Source organism: Gossypium raimondii, chromosome 7 (assembly GCF_025698545.1).
Source record: "Gossypium raimondii isolate GPD5lz chromosome 7, ASM2569854v1, whole genome shotgun sequence".
NCBI lineage: Eukaryota > Viridiplantae > Streptophyta > Magnoliopsida > Malvales > Malvaceae > Gossypium > Gossypium raimondii.
Genome location: NC_068571.1, coordinates 9,715,883 through 9,729,797, shown reverse-complemented (window position 1 = coordinate 9,729,797; position 13,915 = coordinate 9,715,883).

The window sequence follows — 13,915 nt, the reverse complement described above, 5'->3', positions numbered from 1 at the left end:
AAATATTTCAAAATTATATCAAGAATGAGTTATTGGTTTTATGGTTAAACATTAGTGAATTTATCCTTGAGGTCCTAACTTCAATTCCATTCTCATGCAAATAATTTAAATTTTTTAACAAAAACCCATTGTTTTAATGTGTGGGCCATAAGCCTAGTTAAAATAGGTATAAATATTAATTTTTCACTAATAACCACCCTTTAATCCTCCTCCTTATTGCCCTAGCCGTTCCTCTCCTCCTCTCCTTCTCTTTGATTTTTATTGTGTTTTCCTTTCCTATGTTGTTGTCGTCGCCTACACTTAGTTTTACCATCTCTTTCTTTTTTTTCTTTTTGCCACAAGATTTGTTAACATATTTTCCACCATATTTCTGTCATTTTTCCTCATTAAAATCAGCCCCAAATCTGAAATCTTAAACTCCAAGATTGATCCCGAACGTGGCCAAGAAAGTGTTATTGTCGTTTCTCTCGACTAGCTTGGGTAAGGTCTCTTTTCTCTTCAATTTCTTCATTAATTTTTTTCAATTAAAAACCAAAATTTCAAAATATGGAATTTGGTGGATTTTAAATTATTTCAAATGTATTTTTCCAGATTTTAATGACATCTCAAACCGTTTTAAAATTTAGCACCAATTTTGGCCACTGCGAGTAATGGTGTGTGCACCTATGGGCAAGAAAAGGGGCTGTTTTGTTTCTTGGTTCTTGCTTATATTTTTCCAGCCTCAATTAGATTTCTTTAACCCTCCTAATCATATTTTAAACCCATTTAAATTAGGGAAAAATTTTCTTGATCGATTGGCCATTCAAAACCCACAAATTGTGAAGCGTAAGTGCAATTAAAGGTAACTAGTTTGTTATTTCGACACGGTTGTTAGGTAAAGGTTATCAATTTATTAAATGAAGAGATTTAATCATTAATTAGATAGTTATTTTCCAGTATATTATTGAATTAGGTATTGAACCAAATGCCCCAAACCATCTGTAAAGGCGAAGAACGATTGTACGTACGGTTTGCATCGTTACAGTGTAAGGAATCTAACTAGTTTGGATTCATAAAATAGTTATAACTTCAAAAATTGGTTCGAACTCATAAGTGGGTGTTTGGGGTATGGTTTAAGGGTAAATTGATTGAATTTATACTGAATTTTGATTTAGGTTCGTTTAAGGAATTATTAAGTAAAATTGGAAGATTCGCTAGTGTGCTGCGAGGAAGCGAAGAATAAGGTTTGGGTCCTAAACTCATAAAATTGTTTGAAAATGTTAAATATCATGTTATATTTGATAAATTATCTTGCTGATTGGATTGACTTAATAGTCAAATTATTGATTTTGTGAGTGGCCGAACCAGGTATGTTTTGAACCTTAAAATATTGACATGTTGGCAAAATTTCTAGTTTGATAGTATGAATGTTTGATTGAGTTTGTAATTGCATACTTGAGTTATAAGATATGAAAATGTTTGACTGAATGATATAATGTGTTAAGATATTAAGCTTATGGATTGTTTAAACGCATGAGATATTTGTTATATTGTGTACTGAAAAGGGTGCTATTTATGCATAATGAAAATACGTAAAGTATGTGAAACTGAACGATATTGATTTATACCAACACAATGGTAATTTAAAAGATTCGAACACTATTTCCATTTCTTGAAAGTATGTGATTATTGAGGACATGCTGAGCATGTCAAATGAATGTGAAAAGTATTAGGATATGATTACGTATGAGATTGTGTGACATATTGCATATGCATTGGGTTTGGATTTTGTGGTTGACGGAGGAGTTTCGTGGAGCACCGACGGCATATTAAGTCTGCATTATTCATAGTTAATGCACTACACTTGGAGTACCGAGGGGAATGACAATTTATAGTATTTTTACTGGTAGCTTGTCTGCATTTTTACTGGCAGAATTTTTTGTATATTTTTATCGGTGGTTTTAACCACAACGGGTTGAACCCATAATGTTTTGGAGTTCATATGACGGGTTCTATGGAACTTGTGGTGTGTAGTGGATGGTATGGGTAGCAACCTTTTTGCATTGCATCATGTGGATGACATATTCGAATGTTATTGATTTATGGTAAGTATTGTATTTTGTTGTATTGGATGGTATTGAAATTAATGATTGTTACTCAAATGAATGATGACCCATGCTCACACACCGTTTGACATTGATATTGATAATGATCTTGTAATGATATAAAATTCCTATGATGGTTCTGTTTTCTTCTGTTAAAGCTAATCTGTTTCACTGTATTTGATGTTTATGTTTGTTTAAATAATTGTTCGACTCACACTAAGCTTTTCATAAGCTCACCCCCAATAGTGTTTAACTTTTTAGGTAACCTTGAAATTAGGACTGGACTCGGTATTCGGAGGATCACCTTTGACCTTGAATTATTTTTTTAATAATTATTAATCAATCTCTATTTTTTTAGTTTGTAATTTTTATTAACTTCTGGTTTGTGGTTTGGTAACCTTTTTTTTAGAGATTTTTGCATGCATGGATTACTCAAGCATAATAACTAGATAATGCATGATATTGAGATTAAGTAAAATTTGATATTGTTCCTTAGTTTTCGCTGCATTGCAAAGGAACTATTTTTGAAAAACAAATCTATAAGGCAACTAAGTTTCCAAAATGACTTGAAAAATGGTTTTTCGGCTGCATAAGTTTAACATTGATTTTTTTTAAAGAATAGTGACAAGCAAACAATTTTTCTAAAACGACACCATCAACAATAAAATGAATCCTAAGTATACACAACCTTAAAAATGAATGCTTTTAAGCTAACTCAAAATACAACTACGGTTTTCTCTAAATGTGTTTATTTAAGGTCTTCAAAAGTAATGTAAGTTAGCTTAGACATTTCGGTGGCTTAGCTTAGACATTTCAGTGGCTAATATAGCCTTCTCAATCTAGCCATAATGTCTAGGTCGGGTTTGAGAGGTTATATTGGTTCAGCTCACTCATATATAGCTATTACTATTTCTGTAAATCTGGAATTCCTGTTGAAAGTATTGTCGTGTGTGAAATGTTATGTCATTTATGCAAGTATACACATCGAATCAAGTAATAAAGTGATGAGTGAGTATCCTTCCCACAAGGATCTAAATGAGGCATAAGGATCTACAAAGAAAATCAGGTTTGAGACTTCGATGCCGGTTGCCATAGAAAAGATATTGATAAGTTATAGGTAAACACTTAAGGTGTATTACTGTAGACATAGAACTAAAATAGTTAGTATTTAGTTTTTCTTTGAAACTGTAAGATAGGAAACTGAAAATTGATTAAAGTTAGCTAGTGATTATTTTTTCTAAAATTGTAGATCAAATTTAAGATTGTAGGTTGCATAATGAACAACCGTAAAATGAGGAACCATGGGGATCAGGGCTGAGCTGCCAGGTTTAGTCATTTGGTTTTCAAGGAATTATGTCTAACTTTGAGACGAATGAGATCGTGATTGTGCCTACCTCTAAAGGAGAAAACCAGGAGGTTGGGTATGATGTAGTGTCCCTAGCGGTGTTGGGAGTCAGAGAAAATGTTTTTGAGATTATGGTTAATAAGACTAAGATGGAGGAAGAGACTAAACGCTTGGAGTGAAAAAGAAAGGAAAAGAATAAAGTTCGAAATAGAAAAAAAAAGTCTACGTTTCGATTAGCTATTATTAGAGAAACTATTAGATTAGCTAAGGTTTCGATTTGTAGATATTGTGGTAAGCATAATCCAGTAGAGCATCTGTTAAAATTGGGAATTGGGGTAGAGGAATTTGTTAATAACGTTTACGTAATTACATCTGCAAGATATATGTTAGGAATTTAAGGAGATGTATTGTTTGGAATTGCGTTGGAATCAGAGTTGCGCAGCGAAAGCTTGGTTGCCCAATTTGAAGGCAAAAGGGGTAACAGATTTTGTGACTAAGAAAATTTCTAGGACGAAATTTCTTTAAGAATGAGAGAATTGTAACATCCCAAAAATTAGAGTTTAGTAGAATCGGGCTTGTGAATCAAGAGAGAGTGGTGATGCCTTAATTTTCGTGGTTATCTATACATTTTTAGGAAATAAATGAGGTATTGGTTTGTTGGTTAAGTGTTAGTGAAAAGTTCCTTGAAACCTAAGTTCAAATCCCTTCTCTCTCACCATTTTTATTATTTTGCAAATTTTTCCTTAAACTCTAGTTTGTGACATATCTTATTTTTTAAAATAAATATTTCAAAATTATATCAATAATGAGTTATTGGTTTGATGGTTAAACATTAGTGAATTTATTCTTGAGGACCTAACTTTAATTCTATTCCTATGCAAATAATTTACTTTTTTTCGACAAAAACCCCTTGTTTTAATATGTGGGCCATCAAGCCTAGTTAACCTAGGTATAAATATTAATTTTTCACTAATAATCAGCCTTTAATCCTACTCCTCATTTTCCTATCCGTTCCTCTCCTCCTCTCCTTCTCTTTAATTTTAATTTTTTTCCTTCCTTCCATTGTTGTCATTTCCTACACCTAGTTTTACCACCTCTTTCTTATTTTCTTTTTACCACAATATTTTTTAACATATTTTTCACCATATTTATGTTATTTTTCTTCATTAAAATCAGCCCCAAATCTGAAATCTTGAACTCCAAGATCGATCCTGAACATTGCCAAGAAATTGTCATTGCCATTTCTCTCGACTAGCTTCGGTAAGGTCTATTTTCTCTTCAATTTATTGATTAATTTTTTCAATTAAAAACCAAAATTTCTAGATCTGGAATTTGGTGGATTTTAAATGGTTTCAAAGTTATTTTTCTAGATTTTAATGAAATCTCCAACTATTATAAAATTCAGCCCAAATTTTGGTCACTGTGAGTGGTGGTGCGTGCACCTATGGGCAAGAAAAGGGGTTGTTTTGTTTTTTGGTTCTTCCTTATATTTTTCCAGCCTTAATTTGAGTTCTTTAACCCTCCTAATCAACTTTTAAACCCATTTCAATTAGGGAAAAGTTTTCTTGATCGATTGGTCATTTGAAACCCACAAATCGTGAAGCGTAAGTGCAATTAAGGGTAACTAGTTTGTTATTTCAACAGAGTTGTTGGGTAAAGGTTAAGAATTGATTAAATTTTTATTAAATGAAGGGAATTAATCATTAATTAGATAGTTCTTTTCCAGTACATTATTGAATTAGGTGCTGACTCAAAAGCCCCAAATCATCTGTAAAGGCAAAGAACGATTGTACATCCGGTTTGCATCGATATAGTGTAGGGAATCTAACTAGTTTGGATTCATAAAATAGTTATAATTTCAACGATTGGTTTGAACTCATAAGCGGGTGTTCAGGGGCTGGTTTAATGGTAAATTGATTGAATTTACATTGAATTTTGTTTTAGGTTCATTTAAGGAACTATTAAGAAAAATTGAAAGATTCGCTAGTGTGCTGCGAGGAAACAAAGAATAAGGTCTGGGTCCTAAACTCCTAAAATTGTTTGAAAATGTTAAATATCATGTTATATTTGATAAATAAGCTCACTGATTGGATTGTCTTAATAGCCAAATTATTGATTTTGTGAGTGGTCGAACCAGGTATGTTTCGAGCCTTAAAATATTGACAAGTTGGCAAAATTGCTAGTTTGATAGTATGAAAGTTTAATTGAGTTTGTAATTTCATATTTTAGTTATGAGATATGAGAATGTTTGACGGAATGATATAATGTGTTGAGATATTAAGCTTATGTATGGTTTAAACGCATGAGATATTTGTTATATTGTGTACTGAAAAGGGTACTATTTATCCATAATGAAAATTCGTAAAGTATGTGAAATTGAACGATATTGATTGACACTAACACAATGGTAATTTGAAAGATTGGAACACTATTTCCATTTACTGAAAGTATGTGATTATTGAGGACATGTCGAGCATGTGAAATGAATGTGAAAAGTATTAAGATATGATTATGTATAAGATTGTGTGACATATTGCATATGCATTGGGTTGGGATTTTGTGGTTGACGAAGGAGTTCTGTGGAGTACTAGCAGCCTATTAAGTCCGCATTTTTCATAGTCAGTGCACTGCACCTGGAGTACCAAGGAGAATGGCAATTTATCACATTTTTATTGGCAGCATGTTGGCATTTTTACTGGCAAAATTTTTTGCATATTATTGTCGGTGGTTTTAACCACAACGGGCTTAAGCCCCTAATTTTTGGAGTTCGAATGACAGTTTAAGGGAACTTGTGGTGTGTAGCAGATGGTATGGGTAGGAACCTTTTTGCATTGTATCATGTGTATGACATATTCGAATGTTATTTATTTATGCTACGTGTTGTATTTTGTTGTATTTAATGGTATCGAAATTAATGATTGTTACTCGAATGAATGATGACCCAAGCTCATACATCGTTTGACATTGATATTGATAATGACTTTGTAATGATATGAAATTCCTATGATGGTTCCGTTTTCTTCTATTAAAGCTAACATGTTTCGCTGTATTTGATATTTATGTTTGTTTAAATAATTGTTCGACTCACATTGAGCTTTTCATAAGCTCAACCCCCAATAGTGTTTAACTTTTCAGGTAAACCTTGAAATTAGGACCGAACTTGACATTCGTAGGATCACGTTGAACCTTGAATTATTTTTTTAATAAGTATTAATCAATATCTATTTGTTTTGGTTTGTAATTTTTAATGGCTTATGGTCTGTGGTTTGGGGATTTTTACATGCATGGATTACTCAAGCATAATAACCGGATAATGCATGATATCGGGCTTAAGTAAAATTTGATATTGTTCCCTAGTTTTCACTGTATCGCAAATGAACTATTTTTGAAAAACAAATCTATAAGGCAACTAAGTTTCCAAAATGACTTGAAAAATGGTTTTTCTGCTGCATTAGTTTAACATTGAGTTTTTTTTTTTAAAGAAGAGCGACAAACAAACGATTTTTCTAAAACAACACCATCAACAATAAAATGAATCCTAAGTATACACAACCTAAAGAATGAATGCTTTTAAGCTAACTCAAAGTACAACTACGATTTTCTCTAAAATGTGTTCATTTAAGGTCTTCAAAAGTAACATAAGTTAGCTTAGCCATTTCGGTGGCTAATGTAGCATTCTCAATCAAGCCATAACATCTAGGTCGAGTTCGAGAGGTTACATTGGTTCAGCTCGCTCATATATAGCTAGTATTGTTTCTGTAAATCTGGAATTCCTGTTGAAAGTACTGTTGAAAGTATTGTCACGTGTGAAATGATATGTGATTTGTGCAAGTATACACATCGAATCAAGTAATAAAGTGATGAGTGAGTATCCTTCCCACAAGGATCTAATTGAGGCACAAAAGTGGTCAAGTTATTATAATAAAATGCGATTAATGATATGGGAAATTTAATGATAAATATGCAATGGCAATTAAAGTAATAACGATGTATGCAATATGTGGAATTAATGAATACTTGGAAATGTTGTGGCAAAATAAGAGTAGAAATGTAATGGCAATTATGAGAACTACTACGGGAATATTATGTAAATGAACAAATAAATAACTAATAATGATGTGGCATAGATACTACGACAAAGAATATTGATAGAGTGATTTTGATTCGAAAGGTTAGGGATACCCAGAATCGACCCTTACTATCAATAATGTCTTGGCAAAATCGTATCTACTATATTACACAGAAGTGCTCTAAAATGGTCTGCCTTTGTGATAGCAAAACCTCAAGTTACCTTATAGGCTTTTTAGATATCTTGCATGGGTTCTTTCTGTATGATCGTGACTCTATGTCTAGAGTCAACTACAAGTGTCTATTGAATACTTGCTCATTTCATTTCATTTTAATCCAACCCTTTTGGAATTAAAATATGTTTATAAGTATGCCAACAGTCTTCTATGTTTAGAGATTGTTTGCATTTTACTAAAAATAAGAACAATCAAATGAAACAACAAAGTAAACTAGAGATATAGTGCATCCATAAAAAAAATTTAAGGTTTCATCGAAAGTAATCCCAACCCTATGAGATTTAGCTCATTGGCTGGGAAATAAAATTCCAAACCAAAATATTATCTGATATTGTGTTCAACTACTTCAATTCAATCTTTCGAAGGAACACTAATGGAAATAATGAAATAACTTCGAGAAACAACTTTCGGTTGCCCATTATACACTTCAGCAGCACGACATCCTATGATGGCTAAGAAGGACTGCCTTCGACTTCCTTTCCTTTCACAGCCGAACCTTTATTCACGCCTAAGGATCTCTCCCACTGTTTCGTTGTTAATGGTTTCCTCCTTTGGCATTTTATAGTTTTTTCCCTAATGTAAATCGATCAACCCATGTTTATCTTCTCCAATTTTTAAATTTTTTTTCCAACAACCCAAGATTATCTTCTTTCTAAATTCTTTTTTCTAGGATAAAAACCAACAACCTAGGATTTTCTTCCCTCTATTTGAGGGAAATTTTTCTGGTACAAGTACAGTTGGGCTGGGACTGATATGCATAAAGTGCTGCGGCGTTGTTGAAATTTCCTGCACCTTTATTACCCTAACTAAAATTCGAATATTGGTCCCACCCTGGATTGTATGTGTTGGAATAAGGATTATTATTTCGGTTAAAATTACTCATGTAGTACACAGATGCTGGATTTGATGAGAGTTCATCAAATACATTGTCTTCACCACAATAAATACATGATAACTCAACTGATTTCATCTCTTGGACATCAGTTGGATTTTTCATTGTTTTAATCATATTAGCTAGGAAAGATACTTCGGTTATCAACAAAGTGATTGCGTCAAGCTCTATGGTACTAGCAGCTCTCTTACCCGTCCCAACTCTTGTGATCGAATATTGATAATCATTGTTGGAAATCTTTTTCAAAATATCGTATGCTTCATTATAAGTTTTATCCAAAAAAGTACCATTGGTGGAGGCATCAACTACCATCCTTGTATCCCCATTCATTCCATTATAAAATATCTTTATCTGAGTCTAGTGCTGGAATCCATGTATTAGACATTTTCGAATTAACTCCTTAAATTTTCCTAAGCTTCATATAGTGTCTCATCCTCCATTTGCAGAAAAGACATAATGTCATTACTAAGCTTGACATTCATATTTGGTGGATTATACTGTAGCAAAAAATCTCTAGCAAAAATCATTTCATGATGCCACTGTTCCCGACAGTAAAGTATTTAGTCATGTTCTTGCTCGATCTCTCAAAGATTATGGAAACATTTTAAGTCTCAGGCCATCTTTAGGAACACCCTATTGTCTAAATAAGTCACCAATTTCTAGAAACAATATTAAATGTAGTCTTGAATGTTCAGTAGGTAGTCCACCGAACTATCCTACCATTTGCAACATCTGAAACATTACCAGTTTCAGTTCAAACTACTAAGCCTGTATGGTTGGTCTGACTATCCCTGGAATCATATCATCCAACATCGGAATGACATGCTCTCTAATTGGACTATCCCGATCATACACCACACATCCAATGGGAGGATTTTCATTGTGGTCATTTGGATTACCATTAAGATCATTCATGTTTCCAGCCATTTTTTTCAATTCTCTTCTGTTTCTCCGCAAGGTTCTGTCAATCTCCTGATCAAAAAGGTATTCTGTGTTAGTAGGAATGTCACTTCTCATGCACTGATGGCAAACCTATAAAAGTTAAATACACCACCAAACTGTCGATCCTTGGCAACGACATCAAAAAATTTTTGCATGTGAAATGATATGAGATTTGTGCAAGTATACATGTCGGATCAAGTAATAAAGTGATGAGTGACTACTGCTCCCATAAGGATTGAATTGAGGTACAAAAATGGTCAAGTTATTATAGTAAAATATGCTTAATGTTGTGGCAAAGTCAATGATAAATATGCAGTGGCAGTTAAAGTAATAATGGAGTATGCAATATGTGGAATTAATGAATACTTGGAAATGCTATGGCAAAACATGAGTAGAAATGTAATGGAAATTATGAGAATTACTATGGGAATATTATGTCAATGAACAAATAAACAATTAATAATGATATGGCATAGATATTATGACAAAGAATACTGATAGAGTGATGTTGATTCTAAAGGTTGGGAATACCCAGAATCGACCTTACTGTCAATAATGCCTTGGCAAAATCATATGTACTTTACTACACAGAAGAGTTCTAAAATGGCCTGCCTCTCATGATAGCAAAACCTCAAGTTACCTTACCTGTATCTATAGGCTTTTTAGATATTTTGAATGGGTTCCTTCTGTATGATCGTGACTCTATGTCTAGAGTCGACTACAAGTGTCTATCGAATACTTGCTTCTTTCATTTCATTTTAATCCAACCCTTCTGGAGTTAGAATATGTTTATAAGTATGCGAACATTATTCTATGTCTAGAGATCGTTTACATTTTAATTAAGAAATAAGAACAATCAAATGAAACAATAAAGTCAATTAGAGATATACTGCATCCATAAAAACAATTTAAGGTTTCATCGAAAATAATCCCAAGCCTATGAAATTTAGCTCATGGGCTGGGAAATAAAATTCCAAACCAAAATATTCTCCGATATTGTGTTCAACTACTTCAATTCAATCTTTCGAAGGAACATTAATGGAAATAAAAGAATAACTTCGGGAAACAGCTTTTGCTTGCTCAGTCCACACTTCGGTAGCACAGCGTCCTATGATGGCTAAGAAGGACTATCTTCGACTTCCTTTCCTTTGCATAGCTGAACCCTTATTCATTCCTAAGGATCTCTCCCACTTTTTCGATGTTAAGGGTTTCTTCCTTTATCTTTTTATAGCTTTTTCCCTAGGGTAAATCGAACAACCCATGTTTATCTTCTCCAATTTTTAAATTCTTTTTTCAACCACCCAAGATTATCTTCTTTCTAAATTGTTTTTTCTAGGATAAAAACCAACAACCCAGGATTTTATTCCCTCTTTTTTAGGCATATTTTTCTGGTACAAGTATAGTTGGGTTAGGATTGATATACAAAAAGTGTTAACTCAATCTTCCCAGCATTTCCACGTTATTCGTACAAACAGACTGTTAAACTTTTTGCCCCAACAAACCTTCACTCCTTTATTTTTTGTTCCTCAACTTGTTCCTGCCAAACCACCAATCACAACCCTACCATAAGCAATTAAAAGTACCTAATATTTAAACTTAGTCCAAGCTCTTAATGAAATGGTGAAAATATGAATAAAATGTCCTAAAATGCAACTAAAGGTACCTAAGTACAACAAATTAGCTAGGTCTAAATGCATGAAATATAACTCTTTTTAAGAGTTATCAAGTACTTATGGTGAGATTTCTGTGATTAGTCCATTGGGTCAATCATAATTTTAATTGTTCAGGTATTTATGAGTAAGTTTTTTCTAATGATTTTTATAAGGTTTTTTCCAATTATTTTTAATGGAAATGACTTTTATTTTTGGCTATATGTTTGGATGCAATTACGGGAAGATCATGAAACAATAGAACCTCCAAAGAATTAAGTTCTCATTTTAAGTCGCTGTTATGTTCGAGGGTAAGTAGTTTCCCCATGCAAGAGTTGTTTTTGTAATGTTATTAAAGGTTTTTTGGCGTTGGTAGTAACGATTTGATCAATTGGGGTTAGTAAAATCCTTGTTGATTAACATGTGTGTGTTGTCGGTTTAAGTATGGGACTACTGGTTCATGAATCTACAATAGAAGTTATTAAGGTGTGTGTTTCTTACTCGAAACCACCATGAAAAATCGAAAAAATTCTAGAAAATCGCATGGAAAATTCAAATACTACTGTTGGCCACACGACCAATTGTTAGGCCGTGTATGTATACACGAGCATGTGCGATTACACAGACAAATCAGGTAGCCTATGTGGGCCACACGGGCTGGTCATTTAGGCCGTGTGGGCCACACGGGCTTATGGGCCCAAATTCTGACAATTTCTATCAAGGGTCGTTAAAATCTATAGTTCATAATTAAACCCTCTGTGGGGTCCATACTACTTAGGTAAGATTCAAAATGTGGTCTTTGTTATGTGTTCGGTATGTGAGTATACATGTACATTTTATGTGTTGATAATTTTGAAAGCATAATTAAATTTGAAAAGCATGCATGATATCCATATTCTGTATTTCTACTAATTTGACTGCATACACTATGGTGGAATCTTATATTATGGAGGAAGTGTTGGCAGTTATCTGGCAGCTGGACTGTACTGATTCTATAATGTGACACATGACCACATATCGGTGTGTGGGGTTGGATGGGTACTTGATACCCTATTTGGTGTGTAGGGATGGACAGAGATGGTGTGTAGTAGATGGGGGTAGGACCTATATGTGCATTTGATTATGTATATGCTTCTAAAAGTAATACTATGTCTGATATGTTTTTGAACAATATTTGAAATCTATAACTAAGAATGGTCCGATATGTGTATCTTGTGGTATTTATGTATGTGATTTACTATTTAAGATATTATGCACACTAAGCTTGCAAGCTCACGCTTATGTATGTATCCTTTTAGGTAATCAGCAACCTTAGGGTGGGTCGGCGTGGCGAGAGCTCGGTTATTAGATTGTATTTTCTTTCATATTTCTAAGTATTGATTTATTTTTATGTGGACTATTTATTTGGACTTTCTGGGACTATTTTAAGTTTTGGAGTTTATTTTCCATTTTAAAATGTTTTAAATGTGTTTTTAAAAGTATATTAAATCTGTCTACAAAATGTGGATTTTCAATAACAAACTGCATTTTCCAAAACTGAGTTTACCTAAGAAATTCATTGCAATCTTAAGTATTTTATAAATGTATAACCAAAAACTTAATGAATCGATTAAGATAAGAATTTTCTCAAATAAAATTGGAATTTTAAATTATCAAATGCTAACGCTATTTTTACAAATTTTAAATGATTTTTGAATTTTAAAATGAATAGTAGTAATTTCTCCAAATCTGGTCATAACGTCTAGGTCGGGTTTAGGATGTTACAATACCCATAAGAGAAGACATAAAGATACCATAATTTTCAATAAAGCACCAATATAAACCTTGTAGAGTAGCTAGGAAAATATCATAGGCAATCATTAAAGTATATCTTAGGTATCCAAGTTAAAGCTACGAGTATCACCACCAGAACAATATAGATCCTATATAAAATCACACCCCAAAATATAGGGGGTTAGTTGTAATGAATAAGTAAGAAATAAGCCTTAGGCTTGATGATTAAGTAGCTTGTACATTCCTTAGAGGTCTTAAGTTTAAACCACACCTCTCTCATTTTTCTTTTTAAATTTTCAGCAACCTAGAATAAAAAACACACTAAAATAAATATTGTTTGAAGTAAAAATTGAACAAGAAATAAGCTTAGGCTTATCGATTATGAGCTTGTCTCCTTCCTTTGTCTTTCTAGGTTTGAGTCTCTCCTTCCTTTTTTTATCATTTAATTTCGAATGTAAACACCCCAAAACATATGTACGGTTCTACAATGAAATTAAGCAAGAAGTCCCTCATTCCTTTTTATTTTCCTTTAAATTGCAGCCCAAAACTTTGGGAAAATTGATCTTGCCGCCCTAGGGTTCCCAAACCCTAGATATTTAATCCAACTTTCCACAATAGAACTAGGATTGTTTTTTTTCTTTTCAAATCCAAATAGGATTTTCTTTCTTTTCCCTATTTCTTCACTCTTTTCATTTCTTTTTGTTCTTTTACATCAAATTTTACATATTTTTGCTTCTAAATATTTTGCTTTCCTGGATTAAAATATTCTCCATTCAATCATTTTGTCCATCAATTTTAGAGTTATCATCAACAGAATCCCAATCCTTATTAAGAATTAGCAAGTGCAATTTAACCCCGATAATTAATTCTGAATCCTCGTAGTATTTACATCTTATGCCAATTTTTCAACCAAATTGATTAATCTT